Source organism: Lactuca sativa, chromosome 5 (assembly GCF_002870075.4).
Source record: "Lactuca sativa cultivar Salinas chromosome 5, Lsat_Salinas_v11, whole genome shotgun sequence".
NCBI classification, from domain to species: Eukaryota; Viridiplantae; Streptophyta; class Magnoliopsida; order Asterales; family Asteraceae; genus Lactuca; species Lactuca sativa.
The window spans coordinates 358,352,221-358,371,154 of NC_056627.2; positions in this window are offsets into that span (position 1 = coordinate 358,352,221).

Genomic DNA, 18,934 nt, shown 5'->3' on the forward strand with positions numbered 1-18,934 from the left:
TCTATAGAAGTTGTAGGTTATGAGTTATGGTCAAAACTGTAACACCTATTTCAGGTAAATGAATTATTATGCTTTTGGTCAATTAAAATGTAAAAATATTGGGTTTTGAGGTGGTCACGACATGAGGAAGGATACCTCACGATGTGACCATCAAGGTAGAAAACATGCATCCAATCTTGTGGGCTGGTACATGATGAGAAAGTGGTCACGACGTGGCGGCCACTTGAGGGTTAACCCTAATTTTTCGTGATTTGCGCCATATTTAAGGGAGTGAGGGGATAGGGTTTACATACCCTTAACCTCCATCAACTCGTTTCCTGCCCTAAACAAGTCTAGCCTCCATTATTGATCTTGTGAACTCTTTTGTGGTTTTTAGCTCCTTGTTGAAGAAGAATGTTCCTTTGGTGCTTTGTTTTAACAAACAAGTCTCCTCCTCACCACTTTGTTTTAATTATGGAAATTTGTAAGTCCTCAAGCTATTGTCTTTCTCATTTAAGCTTGCTAGATCTAAGTTTTCCCCACTTTTCTCCATTTTTAGGTTGAGTTAAATGCATGGAATCCATAAAGTTAACAACTTTATGGATCATTGAGGTCCTTTGATAAAAATAAGTCTCAAATATAAAGTTTCCCATTTTGACCTAAGTTTGAGCCATAGTCTTGCATTGGTCATGCATGAATGAAAAGCATCGGCCGTTGCGATATATTAGGCTCTAAGAAGGTTTTGGAAAGCTAGAAGGAGTGGCTTAACATATTAAGAATCAAATCTGTTAAGCTATAAGAACCTAGTTCCCACGACATGACATTCAGGTTTCCACAATGTGACGGCTGGGGGGGCTCGAGGGATTTGCTGCCAAAGGGCCCATAGCGCCCACGACGTGACCTAGGGTGGTCACGACGTGGAGACCTGATAAGGTTGACTTTGACCTTGATCGTTGAATTTTGACCATAACTGAATTTTGGTCAAATTCCGGTTTTAGGGTGTAGATTGAGAGGGTACTTCTTTATTGTTGTTAGGTATCTCATTGTAACTGTCTACCATGTGTGTGAACTGTTGTGTTTTAGCTGTTATCCGCGAGGTGAATCTTCTCACTATATTAGTTATGCCACTGTGTGTGTGTGTGTGCATGTTGACCAACTGGGTCTTATTTGCTTACTATTGTTATGATTTACTGAACTGCTGATAGCTCTAGGGCGTGTTGTTATCCCATTGGGACTTCCGACAGTCCCCAGGGTTGTTGATAACCCATAGGGCATACTCTTAGCCCATCGGGAGTGCTATTAGCCTATAGAGCATGTTTTTAGCCCATTTGGACTGCTGATAGTCCCTAGGGTTGCTGATAACATATAGTTGTTTATTTATGTTGTGTTGTATGTGATATTTTGGGGAACTCGCTAAACTTTGGTCTTACAGTTGTGGATTTAAATGTGTTTCAGGTACTTTAGATGATCGTGGGAAAGCGAATGATTGACTGTACACTCTCCTCGACAACTTTTCATGATTCTGCATGTTATAATACTCTGCTATTTGGGATGATTGTATTAAATACCTATGATTCTCTTACGTGACTTTTCTGGAAACTGTGTTTTATATAAATTAAAAAATGAAAATTGTGGTTGTTATTTTTGAGATGGTACAAAAGCACTGGATGGAATTGGGGTAGGAGATTATAAAAACTTAATAAGACATTAAAAAATCAGGGAAGTATTAAAGCTTTGGTTGTGTTAACATAAGGTCACTTAGTAATATGGTCAATTATGTGTTAACAAGATTGCCTTTATAATTTCAAGGTCACAAAACTTGAAGTAGGAGAATGCTAATGTCGAGGCAAAGGTGAATACATTGGTTTTTGAGCACTCATCCCTATAAATAAAATGTTTTTACTCTATTTGTATTTATATGTATTTATGGGCTTTACATGATGTTCTCTTTCTCTCTCTCTCTCTCTCTCTCTCTCTATATATATATATATATATATATATATATATATATATATATAATATTACTTCTAGTGATAAATGCTTAGATAAGAGTTTTATAATGATTTACATGCTTTGTTATATTAATTTAGATTGAAAATATGATTTACGTGCTAGTTGTTGTTTCATGATGTGTGTACTATTCACTTATGGTGTGTTTATGATGCTTATGATAATTGTGTGTTATATGATGTAATGAGTTATGTTTGGGTTCAAGGGGTAAATAGACTTTTACAGTCCGAACACATTAAGAGTTTAAGGTGTTATAAAGTAAAAAGGAGTTGACACTTCTAGATAGTCTTCACATTAAAGAGTAGTCTTTGGGTTAACTACCCTTAGGTTGGTACATCTGACACACTGATAAGAAGGTGTGATGTTCTTGTACCATTTTGTGTGTTAATGGTATCATGTTCACAACGGAGATGAAAAAGGCCAAGGGTCCGTGCATACGCCAAAAGAGTACCATGTTCACGGGAAGGATGAAAAAAGCCCACGGTCCGTACATGTGCCATAAGAGCACCATGTTTATGGGGAGTGATGAAAAAGGTTCATTGTTCGTGCATGTACTATAAGAGTACCTTCCAACCATGATTTGACTAACACGTGTGGTAGGAAATCCCAAAATCGTGTTGTCACAATGAGTAAAGGTGACGAGTGACTAAGACGATTTGGGGTGAGTTTTTATTATATGATTTTTGTTAGTTTTATGATGCTCCCTTACATTGTGTTAAATGATGATTGCATGCAATATGTGTTTTGATTCTTTGATTATATAAAAACTTATATATAAAGAGTTTATTATGAGTCAATTATTTATACACCAAACTTTTTATTTATCTACTTATAATTTCATTGTCTAATATTATAATAAGTACATAGATTTATGAATGTAGTCTTCAAAAAAATTGGTGTTATCATACAAAAAGGTTTAACGACCAAACTTGTCGCCAAATAATTTAAAATATGTATGATGACGTATATCAACTTAATCTAAGTATAATCTTTTATAGTTGATAACACGATTTTATTATCTTCATTAATATAATTCTATATAGTATTTTAACTATAGAATTATATTTTGCTCAATATACCAAAATTCGTCAGCCTTGACTAAACCAACGGTGATAATATTTGTAACTTGTACTCTTGCGTCACTTTAAATAAATTATTAAAAGTTACACCTATAAGCTAGTGACAAAATTTTATCATTTTCAATAAAATCTCCTTTTAAAAAAAATGAAATACAAATGTTTTGTATGAAAAGGAAACATATATAAAAATGAAATACATATGTTTTGTATGAAAAGGAAACATATATAAAGGACTATAATACGCTTGGAGTTGGTAGTCTTGCTTAGAATTCTTCCAAATGGTGTTATTCTAACTTTTAGTGTGTCACAAGTCAAAAATATAAATGAAATATAAATGTTTTATCATTTTCGTTAAAACCTCTTTAAAAAAACTATGATGTTAATTTTGATATATACTTATGTAGATTAAATGGGAAAGGGATATATTTCGTGAAATTTGATTTTATATAACACTATTTTCAAATTAACTTTAAAACCATATTTCATTAGCTTAGACACATTAGTTGAAATACAAACTGTTTCATTACTTGATAAAAGGATTTAGTGAGAATTTCTTATATTTCTTTTTAAGCTTGAAAATATTATATTTGTCCCGTCTAAAATCTAAAGATTATATTATCCTAAATTCTCTTTTTAAATATTTGCCGGTTCAAAAAAATATATATATCTTTTAATCAGATTTCATATTGTATAATCATTTTAATTTATAAAAAAAAGCAAATTGACCAAATTGCCCTTTAATATTAAGATCTCACATTAAAGTGCCACCTATTGATAAAAGTTTTTCTAGTTGGAACCAAGTTGTCATGTTTTAGGAAAGCTATACCATCAAAGTCTCATTTAGAGCCACTACCTCTTCTTCGTCTACCACCACTATGACCACCACAACCACCATTAAAGTTTCTCACTCCCCCTCGCCCACTTCTCCCTCATCACACCCACCACCTCATATCCTTTGTCGAAACACATATCACCTCTAATCTGGAAATGACCTGCAGACGGAAACCTTAGAAAATAGAATCAAAGGAACCTACTTGAATCAAATTATGAAACTTGAACATGAAGATGTCGACGAATGTATTGAGGCGTAGAGAAGATGAATGTTGAAGAAGATGGGATATCAACTTTGGTTGTTGTTCGAATTCCAAAAGGTGCTGATCTCATTATTCATTCAAGAAAGGCAATGCAATTAGGGGTAATTCTGGCAATCCAAGATATGGTACTGATATTTTAATACTAAAGGGCAGTTTGGTAAATTTGTTTTCTTTTATAAATTAAAATGATTATATAATATGAAGGGCGTGTTTGGCATGGATCTTTTGGAAGCGTTTGGGAGCTTCTAGCTTCTAGCTTCTAATAAAACGCTCTAGTTTAAACAAAAAGCTTCATTTGGCAGTAGGAGTGTTTAGCTTTTAGTTTTAACAAAACGCTCCAATTCTAAAAGCTACTTTATGTAGCATTTAACAAAACATTCCTGAGCTTTTGAAATCAATTTCCATAATTACCCTTAAAAATATATTTATATATTTATTTATTTTTAATCAATTGTCCTTTTATGTAATTTTATATATTTCAAAAGCTTCCAACTACTTTTGCCAAACATACATATAAAAAAAAGCTACAGCTTCCCGCTATCAGCTACCTGCTACACGCTACCAGCTACCCGCTACCAGCTAACCGCTACCCGCTTCCAGCTAACAACTACTTTTGCCAAACACACCCGAAATATCATTAAAAGATTTTAAAAATGTCTAAACAAAAATTTGGATTAATATGATATTTTCAAAATTAAGAGGTGTAAATATGATATTTAGCAAGGTTGTCAAAATCGTGATCTTGATTATAAAATCGTACGATCATATGTATGAAAAACGGGTCGGGCTGTATCCGGATTGTATTTAGGGTAGGATCGCAGGTAAGATCTTAAATCATAGGTAGGATCGTAGAATGGGGATTTGATCCGAACCTACCTTCCCTTGATTTTTTTTAAATGAAAAAAAATGAGTTTACCACTTTATGTCATTTTCTTTTTACCAGTTTATCGTTTATCATTTTTGTTGAGTTGTGACTAATGTTTTGAAGCTTTTATTGGTTTTAAATGTAAAATTTAATGTTTGAGATATTTTTCATGTTTTAAAATTATAATTTAAAATTATGTTATATTTTGTGGGATCTTAGAATTTCGATCTCAATCATACGATCCCGATCTTGCAAACCAAAAAACAATCCTAAATAGGGTCCTAATTTTGACAACCTTGATATTTAGAGTTTAGATTAGGCAAATATGATATTTTAAAGATTAACAAGAGCATATATGAAATTCTTTCAATGAGTCATATCTCCCAACGGAAATGAACTCATGCATTTTAATATTTTTTAAACAACATATTTTATTTAAACGTTAGTGTAACACCTAGTTCCATGTATGCATTATTTTTGAGTTATCAATTAAATTTTAAGGATAAAACCTTCGTCACGACGTGAACACTTGTGCGTCACAATGTGACGGTACCCCGGAAGAACACGCATCCTATTGATTATCACAACGTGACCACATGTTGGTCACGACATGACAACCCTTTCGTGCCAAAACCCTAATTTTGAGGATTGTCCCCCTATTTAAGGGAAGTGAGGGTTAGGATTTGCACACCCTCAACATCCATCACCTCCCTTCACCCTCGAGAAAACCATACTCATCCATTTTTTTTTTATATACTTTTTGTGATTTTAAGATTTGAAGCAGAAGAAGAGAAGGCATTTGGTGCATCATCTCAGCTAGCAAGTCACTCCCTCATCAATTTGATATGCTTTAAGACTCTTGTAAGTCCTCTCAAGAATGTTAGATCTAGAGTTTTCTCCACTTTTCTCATCATTTGTGGTAGTTTTAGTGTTGGACTCTCATAAAGTTGATAACTTTATGAGTTCTTAACCCTCCTGTGTAACCCTTTGTCCCAAATCTGGAATATTAGTGAACTTTAGGTTCCATGCATGGGATTTGATCTCCTTTTCCCTTCATTTTGACCTAGCTTGTGTTTGATACATGCATTGGACATTCATGTCTAAAAAGCTATGATTTTTATGGTATTTTGATATGGAGGAAGCCTTCTGGAAAGTTTGGTTGCATGGCTTGAAGGATTAAGAGCTTAAGACATTAAGTTGTCCAAAACAAATCTCATGACGTGATGGGTTGGTTTTCACGATGTGAGAATGGTCAAATTCGCTTCTATGTTGTCCTCATTCTACCACGACATGACTGAAGGTTGGTCACGACATGGCGAGCGGCTAAAGTGACTTTTGAGTGTTAACTTTGATTTTGATCATTGACTTTTTGACCAAGTTTGAATTTAGGTCAAATTGAGGGTTTTAGGTTGTAGTTTGAATTTTGTTCCTTGTCTTTTGTATACGTGACCTGTAGAGCCAGTTATTGGATATGTGATCATTAATGTTATCTTCTAGGCTGCAAGGTGAGTTTTCTCACTATACTTTGTGTTGTAAGCCAAAAAAACCCAGGAACAATCCAATCATAAGCTGAGGGCCAGGAGGGGCCATCCAATCTTTTGATGTGAGCTCAAAAGCAAGCTAATCATGAGCTGAGAGCTTGGGGAATGGCAATCTAGTCTCATGTTGTGGGCTCAGGACAATACAGTCTTATGTTATGGGTCTGGTGGGAATGCATTGTATATGTATTGGTTTGTGGGGTATTTTGGGGGAACTCACTAAGCTTTGGCTCGAAGCTGTTGATCTTAATGTTTTCATGTACTTCAGATGATCGGGGCAAGGCGAGGCGTAATCGTACACATCCTCCTGTTGATTTATATATTGATAGATTTTTTTTATACACTAATATCTATGGATTTGGTTTGAAAAACAATGCTTGGGAGTCTTATGGTTTTATGAAAATGTATTTTAAAAATGAAATTTTTGGTCATAGTTTTTGCGATGTTAAAAGTTGGTATCATAGCCCTGATTTGAGAGAATTGGATGAACACTTGTGTGATTCCAGACTCAAACTGTGGATCTGCAAAATATTTTTCATCATTAATTTTAAATCAAAGGAGAGGATGCAATGTGTACAACCATTCGGAGCCCAAGGAAAGTTATTCCCCAAGGTACCCACACTTTTTATGTGTATTGATGATACGTTAAAAATACATGCTAGTTTCTAAGCTAGGGATCTTCGGTAATCGCATGATAAAATTGACTAATTTATGATGTCTGTTAGCCTAGGGGGATTTCTTGATATGCTACATGGAAATGACATTATTACTGTGGTTGCTTAGTGTGTGCATCATGGTTATACATAACTAAGATTTTATAGCATGAGAATGTTTGATTTAGCCTTAATTCATATTCCTCTTCTGGTTGTGGGCTTAGGGTAGAATCAATTATTAGACTATCCAATGAATCCATTGTTATGTATGACTAGGATACACAAAGCAGTTGCAGGGTTAGTGGAAGTTTCATGAGAAGTTGTGGTTGTTAGAAAGTCAGGATAATGAATGGTTAGCTACTCTTGAGAGAGTGGGTATAGGATGTATGCATATCATAGTTGATTGACCTTTGTGGATAGGAAATTTATGGCGATCCTTCGAGACAAATACGGGTAGGTGTTGAAGGTAGTATGGGCACGTACTACTGAAAGCACAGGACACATATGCGTATCAAGGAAGTCACAAATTAAGAGGATTTAGTGGCCAAGTAGTGATGTGTTGTATTATAATGTGATTAGTCTTATGTGTTATGGTTTAGTTTAAGTATGGCGATCACTAGAGGTTCATGATCAGGAACTGACGCCTAGAAAGGCCAGGATTGACTGACGATGAGATTCACGAGATAACCACCACCCAAGTGACCATGGCAGTTAGGGAGGCGATCTCGAAGATGTTTGGGTCTGTTAAGACTGCCATGATTGAGCTACTTGACGAGTGTTATGCCACCATATTTGAGGATGTTTCTACTACAGCCACTGCAGTCGTTGCTACTGCGGGATTTTAAGGGAGAGGAATGATACAGTATCAGGACTTCAGTAACACGAAGCCCCCAACGTTTGATGGGGTCAAGGACTCGATCGTTGCCACGAGGTGGATATATGATGTAGAGGGTTGTTTCTTCACATGATCGTGCCCGAAGGACCAGAAGGTTAAGTTCACCTTGAACCTTCTATGATTGAGGACGAAGGAGTGGTGGAAACTGGTGACCAATGCTTATTCTCCCGTGGAGATGGGCGTAGTGGCTTGGGAGTGGTTCACAGAGATGTTTTGCACTAAGTATGCTCCATTGGTAGAGAGGAAGAGGTTAGCCCACGAGTATCTGTCGCTGAAGCATATGACCTCCTACCAGGGACGGGTACTACTTGGGTAGATCTTGCACGATTGTTTTTGGATAAATACTTCCCCAAGATGAAAGGTTCAGTCCTACGAAGGGAAATCATTGGAATTAAGTAGCTTAAGAGAGAGGCTTTCCATACATATTGGGAAAGATTCAAGAAACTTTGTGCTCGTTGTCCTAATCATGGAATTATCGAGTATCAACTCCTTCAATATTTCATTGAAGGAATGAATCAAATGGAAAGAAGGCTTCTCAATGCTTCAAGTGGCGGGTCTTTACCCGATAAAACTCCAACTGAAATCCACAACTTAATATGAATATGGCCTAAGATTCTAAACATTCAAGCCACGATAAAGAATGGTACACAGATGCACCCCGAGGTGTAAAAGAAGTTCAAACTCCTCAAATTGAAGCTCAATTGTTCGAGCTTACGAAAGTTGTAATGATGTTGGCTAAAGACAAGGGTGTGCAGCCCACACCCCGCCCTTGTGGTATTTGCACTAAAGTGGGGCACCCAACCGACATGTGCCCTCAACTTCAGGAGGAGGATTATGAAGAAGCAAAAGCCATGGGAGGCTATTCCGGATCAAATCAAAATGGATACGATCAACCACGAGGTAACCAAAGATGGAACAATAATCAAGGTTGCGGAGGAAATCAATAGGGATGTTATCAACCAAGTCAACCACATCAATACCAACAAAGACCACCTTTTCCACCACAAAACTTTCAGCCAAGGAAGCCACAACACCCTCCTCAACAAGATAACAAGAAACAAAATCAAGCATAAAGAACTTAGAGCAACAAGTTTCACAGCTTGCTACTTCCATAAGCAAACTAGAATCTCAAGGAAAGTTGCCCACTCAAACTGAAACGAACCCAAGGCACAACGTGTGTGCCATCACATTGAGAGGCGGAAAGAGCTACAATGATCTAAAAGTGTCGGTTGATCAAGAGGAAGAAGAAATAGTGGTCAAAGAGGAAACCAAATAAGAGAAGAAGGAGGATAAAACAACCGAAAATAAGTCCTTCATCATTGAATCTAAAGCCACACCTGCTCCATTTCCTGAAAGATTAAAGAGCATGAAGAAAGAACGAGAGGAGAGTGAGATTATGTAAATGTTCCAGAAAGTTCACATTAACATCCCGCTCCTCGAGGCCATTAAGTAGGTATCTAGATATGCAAGGTTCCTTAAGGATCTTTGTGTATCTAAAAAGAAATTAAAAGGAAACCAAATCGTAACAGTTGGGGAGAATGTATTCGCGGTTTTGCAAAAGATGATGCCCCCGAAGTGCAAAGATCTCAATCTAGGTGCATCCATAAATGTCCTACCATATTCTATTTATAAATCAATTGGTGTAGGAACATTGAACAAAACCGGTGTGATCATGCAACTAGTTTACCGGTCAATAGTACACCCAAAGAGTGTACAAGAGGATGTGCTAGTGCAAGTCGATGAATCTGTTTTTCTGGCTAATTTTTATGTTCTAGATATGGAAGATGATACTCTCCAAGTTCAAGTTCCATACTTTTGGGTAGACCTTTTCTTAAAATTTCTAAAACAAAATTTGATGTCTACAATGGAACTTTAACTATGGAATTTGATGGTGATGTTATCAACTTCAATGTTCATGAAGTGAAAAAGGTTCCTTCCGATGTTCAATCTGTCAATCTTGTGAATTTGATTCAGCCCTCAACTAGAAATGGTTTAAACTTGTCTAACAATGAATTTCTAGAGTTAGTTTTGTCACGAAAACTAGACAGGAACAAAGCCAAATAACTTGCAAAGGAGTTTGACATAAATAACGAGGTGCTGGAGATTTTGGAGTTTATTGATGACAAGAAGCATATGAGGATTGATGAAATGAAATCCAAGCCACCCACAACCAAATCCAAACTCCTTCCACCAGTGGAACAAAGTCAAGATTCAGGATCAAAACTCCACCGGACCTTTTAAAGAATGTGTATCTAGAGAAGGAGAACGCTCAACCGATCATCAACTCAACCAAACTATCAAAAAAGGAAGAAAAGAATTTTGATAACCCTATTGAATAAATACCAAAAAAGGACTAAGTGGACAATCTCCGATATTAGGAGTTTAAGTCCTTTTTGGTTTGTGCAGAAAACGAAATCCAAATGAAGGTTGAATGTTCGATTGAAGGAGGTGGCGATAAGGTTGATGTGTTGGAAAGGCCCACATACTTAGAATGAAGCAAATTCCGTGGCTAACTCGAACCAACGACTTACAATAAGGGCGGCTCACTGGGAGGCACCCCGGGGGTATTTTCGTCTTTTCTTTCAAAACATTTCTATTTCTTTGAAGTTTTTGGGTTTTAATGTTCCAAATGTGTTTTATCATAACGAATCTCGAGATGCAAAACCATTACTTTTCGACAATTTGGGATTTTTTGGGTTCAAAAACGAGTATTGGCAAACAGAGGACTACACGGGTCATGTTCATTTTGGCTTGGAATTGAACACCGGTCGTGTTTAAATTGTTGTGAAATTTTTTCTATGAAATTCTTCATGAACACGACATGTGTCATTTCAGTTCATTTTAACACGGGTCGTGTCAGCCATTCTCAACACTTTTTAACCAAACACGAGGCATGTAGTTTTGGCCTAAATGAACACGGGTCGTGTTCGCGCTGCAAACCAAATGAGTTTTAAGTTTTGAAATCGGGTTTTTACCTCATTTACCCACAAACACTTCCCAAAACAGCCTCTTTATCCCAAGAAACCCCAAGGTCCGATTTTTCTTCAAAATCCCTTGATTCTGATGGGTTTTGGTCATAAGACATCCTATGTGCTCATACAAACCCTAAAGCTCGGATCTAGGTTTCTCTATTGTACATGCTTTGAATCCAAGACTATAAACCCTAATTCTAGCATATGGAAATCAGAATTCACATGTAAATAGGTTTAAGAACATACCTTGATTGTTATATAGCAATAACAATCCAATTCCTCCTTGAATTGACCTTGGAAAGCAGAGAGTCACAAGTGTCACTCCTCTAATGGCTCACAAACACCATAAGCAAGTGGAGAAGGTATAAGGAGAGAGGAGGAAGGTTAGAATTCGTATTTGGGACTTCTTGGGAAGGGATGCACGAATTCATGGCCTTGGGGTTGTTTATATAGGTGTAGAGATAGGGTTTCAGTCATTATCCTTATCTAGTTGATTATCCATTAAGCAACCAATAAGATAATCCTTGAATCCTTATCATACTCGAATTCTAAGGCTTTCCAACCTTAAATTCGTTCACCACACTTATAAGATAATCCTTACCTTATTTTGTAACTATCACATAATTACAATTCAGCCCCTCTAGTTTAATTAATTACACTTGATCACAAAATTAATTCTTAATTAATTATCGACCAATATTAGTTAAACAAATATGATTTCTCCTTTAATATATTATTCTTATAACATATTAATAAATCATATTATCCTCTCTCTCTTTATTCATTTCTCCAATCAAGTTGCTTTTGGTGAAGGCAACCCAAAAGGACCATGCACCATCGGGTCAAGTACATACCAAAATAGTTATGGACTTAGACACTAATCCAACAGTCTCCCACTTGGATAAGTCTAATAACTATTATGCGTATGACTTCAGATCCCGATCTGCAATCGTAGCTTTCCAAAGCCGCTGTCAACTCTGATCATATCAAATACGCGTGTCCTTAGATAAGGGATCATATATTCCTCCATTCTAGATATCATATGAGATATGATTTCAAATCATTCTCTTTGTACTATATCTCGATTCCCGATTTATGACGACTGACTAATTGAACAAATCAAATTAGCCCTAGCCCGGCCGAGCATTTACGTTTGTCATCATTAAACCATTGAGGGGCCCACAGATATCGCTTTTATCCTACTTTGAATAAAAGGAACGGATAAACTTTGATACAATGCTCGCTTGCACTCACGCACCGAATTACACACAACAATATGTTTTATAACACCAAGTTACTGGCGCGTTTACATATTATCAATGTGCAACCGATTCGTAAGATACAACTCACACATCTCGGTTTCAAGAATATAAGATGTTATCGTCTCACCAATCACTCGTGATACAATTCATGGAGTGATCCAAGTGAGCGTGGGTTTAATCCAATGCTCAAATCATATTCATAAGCACTCATGAACGTTGCAGCAAACATTTGCTTATGTCTAATGCTCTTTAGACAATCCACACACCAATTCACGACAGTCTTCATTCATATCTACTTCCAACATATGAACGACTGTGGCCCGTTTGAATAATTCGATTATTCTTAATAAACTCAATTATTCTGGAAGTCAAAACATGCAAAGTGAAACACAAGAATAATACTAATCCCATATGGCCTCAAACCTTTGAGCATAAATAAAACGCCTTTTATTTATCACCATATTGATTACTCATTATTTGTCGTTTCGGGTAATCAACTTCTTACTTGAATTATTACACTTGTCCCATGCACCTAGCATGCACACAATGTTTACCTATGGTTCTTACTTTGTGAAATAGATCATATTGAACACATTTCCAATCCTTCTCATTTCACAACTCCAAATCCGTTTTTCATAAGTCAAAGAATATCCAATTCTTGCTACTTATAGAATATGCTAGATTCTAACATTCTATGCAACTATCCTTTCGTAATGTCACTGCACCAAAGTCACAAAGACTATTGCCAATGATATTACAAAGTCCTCTATCGGAGATTGTTACAAGACAATTCCATAGACGTGATGTCTCTCACTCAAAGTACATTCTTTGAACATCCTTTTGCATAGAAGTTTCTAATCTAGTCATAGATTTCTCAATATTCAATTCCCAATATGGACACACTTCCATATGTTCCATATGACAACTCATTCTTAATAGAACCTTATCTATTCGTAATGATGTCGATATGGTCCATCCATTATGGAAACATTTCCATATTTTCCAATACTATACTTCCAACTACTCAAAAGCGACCAATCCTCGTCGAACTTGGATTGTCCTTTGATAGTTGTTTAATTATTTTAGTCAAAACCAATTCTAGTCCCTTTTCCCTCTAAATGCGCTCGACATTTGGAAAATTTTAGAATGGTCAAACATTAAATCATTTGCAATCGATCCTATACCCGAAGCGTATGGGACACGACGCATAATGTTTTATTTGCTATGTTCTTAAAATTCGAATTGTGAAGAGGGATGCCGTAATCATAATCGAAATTTTAAGAACACACTATGTACTTTTGACTAAATTTATTAACATTTCTCAACCTAATCCTTTAGATTTGAAATGAAGCATAATATTCTCTCCCTTAATTATAGCAAAACAACCTTTCAACTCTTACAACTTTGCAAAGTATGACTCTTGTTTTCTATAATTAATATTGCTAACCTTGCAATACTTGCCTTAATCATCATACAATCATAACATTTATGCTCCCACTATCATGATGATTATTATAAAACATAACACTTATGCTCCCACTAGCTTCGACATGTATTCATAAACATCTTAACTTCCAGAAAGATAATACTTATTGAATTTCTTAAGTTCATGTTTCTAATACTTAGTGCTTTGATAATCTTTTATCAAGGCTTCTTGAACTTATACACCTTTGCCTTCGATAGTTCATATGTGTGTCTAAACAATCAAGACTAATTGCCAAACCTCACAATTCAAATTATGGAAAGGGATACCGTAACCATAATCGAATTCGAGAATGCAATTTTACAATCACTATCTTCTTAAATCTTTCTTAGTGAAAGCATTTCCTCACAATCATTTTCATGAAGGAGGAAATCTTATGACACTTAGATTTGAGCGGTGTATGTGTTCCTATCCATGTGAATTTGTCAAAACCAAAGTTTACGACAAATTCAAACTCTTATGGATCGAACTTTCTTGATCTCGATTTCTTGCCTTTATGGTAGCACAGCTGCCCACCATGTCTTCCAAGTAGTTAAGCAGCTCACCCTTTCCTATCAATGTACCTTTCATTGATTAAGGTGCTTTGCCTTTTATGCGTTCAAAATGAGAACTCATAGAACTCACATGCATAATTAACTCGATTGGATTGGCACATAATCAAAATAATGTCAACACGATAGGTTGTAAACCTCAACTCGTGTGCTAGTGATGATCAATAAGGTTTATTTGATTTGTTCTTGAAACCTTTCAAGACCATTAAGACTCCCACTGACTCCTTGACATATAAGATTCTCTTGTCAATAAACATTTCTTGACAAACAAATATTCAAGAGTTAGTGTAGTTTTTATCAAAACACTTCATAAATTGGTCCTAGTTGGTCTTTGTCTTATCCAAGACATCACAACTTTCCACATTTATTGAAAGTTACAAACCTTCTTAATACCTTTCACTCAATGTCACAATCTTAACTTTAAGATTTGTTATTGGAACGAAGTATGATCGACTTATTGATTTAACCATTTCTTCAATTCTTGATTCCTCTTCTTAGACATACAATTGTACTAAGACTCACTTAGAGGATCAATTGAGATATGGTTCTTAATCATTAAGACCTATCATAAAGCATAAAAGGTACTCTCCCTTCATCTTAGAATGGAGTAACTTTTATCTTTCTGCCAACTTGATTCTTCTTATTCGTTCTGCTATTGATTTAAACCCTTTAATCAATTCAGAATTACACCTAATCATGTAAGTATAATCATATTTACTAAACCTTTAGTAAATCATGACGAATATCTCGTTACTCTTATGGTGGACTTTGATCACACAACTTTGTGTACTCGATCTCCTAGTCCTTCACTTGACACTTTGTCAATGAATTAGTCTAATTTCCAAATACGAAATTTCTCATTCATCATGCATCCACGTTGCATGATTCCAAGTTTCTGTCCAATTGAAACTTGGGCGATGAGAAACTCTCCCTATTTGGTAAATTCTCGACTTTCCATAAATAACATAATAAGAACCAAATCCATTATTGCTAATAATAGAACCATTTTAACATCAATTTTTTCATACACGCCATTGTAAGGATAAATAAATAAAATTTAAAATCAAAATTTATTTTATTGCGGAAAAAATTGTCCTTACAATGCAACTCATTGAAAAACTTATGCTAATACATCTTTCTTAGCAATCTAATTCTAACTCTAAGTAGTAGTTCAAGAATCTAATCTAAGAGAAACGCGATCGAAATCCATTCCTTCACGGTTAGATTCTGCTCACTTCTTCCCTTAAGCTTCCTTTCCTTTTCTTCGATCCTACAAAACATCAATTGTAATCTTATCACATTATGTATTAAGAATCTAGAATAGAGGCTTAAAAGAGTTAGTCAATGGACTTTACCTAAAGCAAAGCCATACGGATTGACTCTCCCATCTCTTAGATCTCTTAGGTAAATAGGGCAACTTCATCTCCAATGCCCCTTCTCTTGGCAATAAAAGCAAATTGACTCTTTTGGAGCAACACATGGAACTACTTCAGACATCGACTTTCTCTTATGATCAAACTTTTCGATCATTGTATGTCTTTCATTGCCATTGTCTATATCCATAGAGGTCTTGAAGGCAGATTCACCAATCAACTTTGCTTTCCTATTGCGCCAAACCATAACTGATTCAGCAGCAATAAGCATATAGGTGATATCTATAAGGGTCACGTCGTTGTTCATCATATAGTACTCTCTTACGAACTCACTATATGAGTTGGGAAGTGACTGAAGAACTCAATCAACAGCCATTTCCTCACAGACAACGGATCCCAACATTCTTAACCTATCAATGTGTGACTTCATCCCTAGGACGTGTGCACACACGGAATTTCCTTCTTTATGTTTCCATGCCAAAAGGGCTTGAGTGATCTTGAACTTTTCAAGACTTTGAACTTGTGGGTTAGGGAGAATAATTGGAGGAGGTAGAGGAAGTGAAGCATGATTTCTTGTTCCTCGATCGAATCGTGGAATATCATCTTCATGTGGAATGCTTGTTCCACGGGATTTGAGAAGACCATAGTTGTCGAACTTTGACATCTACAATACGGGAGAAAACGAATTCAAGTTAGTTGATAGATTGAGTCCTTGGTAGATCACCCAAATGAAATTCCAAGGCTAGGACCCAACACAATATTCTACAACTCGGGAGAGGGATGCCGTAACCCTAATTGCAGAATATTTAAAGGTAAGTGAATGAAGATTCACTAATTTCCACCATGAAAAACGAAAAAGAAATTTAAGTTTTAAATCTATGAAAACTCCTAGATCCTTTGAGATTCATTGAACTATCAATGGCATGTTTAAATCTCGATATGCCCCTCTTGTTTGTGACTGGGATGCCGAGGATCACAAAGCGGGTGTGAATAACCATGCAAACTTACATGGTGCCCTCACATGTTACAGTCACCTATTCGATGTGCCGGTAAACCACACACGCTCCACCGAACTATGACAAACATTGAGTCACCATTTGCTACCTTTGCTTAGACCCATTTAGTGTGCCGGTTAACCACACACGCTCCACTAACGTCTTCGCAAGGGCACAAAGTGTAATTTCATGGAATCGCATCAATTCACTTTTGCCTAAGTAACTAAGATTGGGAATTTTATGAAAACATTTAGTTACTTTTATACTTCATTATACTTATAATGGAAGGTTTCGTCCTATCCTACCCGTTCGGCTAACGACCCTCCACTAGTCAAGAGTGCGGTGGGTAAGAGTGGATACCCATTCAATCGCCATTTTATAGGCAATTTCCTTAAACACCCCTTATAGACTAGCTTCGTGAATGAGGCCTACTAACGGTAAGACTGACTTTTACTCATATATAATGTTAGACTTTTAATGTTATATATAGTATAGGGTGTATTTTATACTTTCAAAATACTAGGTGGTCTAATTTAACAATTATACCTTTAATTCAATTAAATTGTAAACCTAAACTTTTATGGATTTATTAAACTTCTTTTAATTATACACCTTAATTAATTAATAAAACCATAAGGGAGTGATTTGAACTATTTCAAAACTATACTAGAGTTTTAGAATTTAACATTCCTAATTAAACTTTTAATCAACTTTTAAATTCCAAAACTTGAGGGCAAGTTTTTGAAACATTTCAACACATTAGGGTTTAGAATTTAAATATGCATCAAAATTAAACTATTTAATCAAAATTTAAATTCCAAAACTTGAGGGCAAGTTTTGAAACATTTTTCAAAACATTAGGGTTTCAACTATTTAAATTTCAAAACAACAAAACTTTTGGGGTTCAAATTTAAACTATAAAACCTAAAGGGCCAAATATGAAACTTTTCACAACAACAAGGATCAAATAACAAATAATTCAAATTAACATTTAATCACATAATTATCCATATTTGATGATTTCTTGCAAAACAATTTATCAATTTACTTAAAATAATTAATCAATTATCTTATAAGGAAACAATTATCTTATTAATTGATAAATATCTTCAATTAGATTAAAATTATAGTCAAATATATCATATAATCGGATTAATATTAATCTAAGATGATAAGGTAATTATCCCAATGCAAAAACAGCAAGAAATCCCGAGATAAGCACTGTCTGACGCACCGACTCGCCGAGTCACCCTCTGGAACTCGCCGAGTAGGGCTGACTCGCCGAGTCCAAGAGTGACTCGCCGAGTCAGGTCGAACAGTGAGGCCAAAACACGATTTTCAGTTACATCAAACATCAATACAATAGAAACCAATCATGGCTCTGATACCACTGATGGGTTTTGGTCATAAGACATCCTATGTGCTCATACAAACCCTAAAGCTCGGATCTAGGTTTCTCTATTGTACATGCTTTGAATCCAAGACTATAAACCCTAATTCTAGCATATGGAAATCAGAATTCACATGTAAATAGGTTTAAGAACATACCTTGATTGTTATATAGCAATAACAATCCAATTCCTCCTTGAATTGACCTTGGAAAGCAGAGAGTCACAAGTGTCACTCCTCTAATGGCTCACAAACACCATAAGCAAGTGGAGAAGGTATAAGGAGAGAGGAGGAAGGTTAGAATTCGTATTTGGGACTTCTTGGGAAGGGATGCACGAATTCATGGCCTTGGGGTTGTTTATATAGGTGTAGAGATAGGGTTTCAGTCATTATCCTTATCTAGTTGATTATCCATTAAGCAACCAATAAGATAATCCTTGAATCCTTATCATACTCGAATTCTAAGGCTTTCCAACCTTAAATTCGTTCACCACACTTATAAGATAATCCTTACCTTATTTTGTAACTATCACATAATTACAATTCAGCCCCTCTAGTTTAATTAATTACACTTGATCACAAAATTAATTCTTAATTAATTATCGACCAATATTAGTTAAACAAATATGATTTCTCCTTTAATATATTATTCTTATAACATATTAATAAATCATATTATCCTCTCTCTCTTTATTCATTTCTCCAATCAAGTTGCTTTTGGTGAAGGCAACCCAAAAGGACCATGCACCATCGGGTCAAGTACATACCAAAATAGTTATGGACTTAGACACTAATC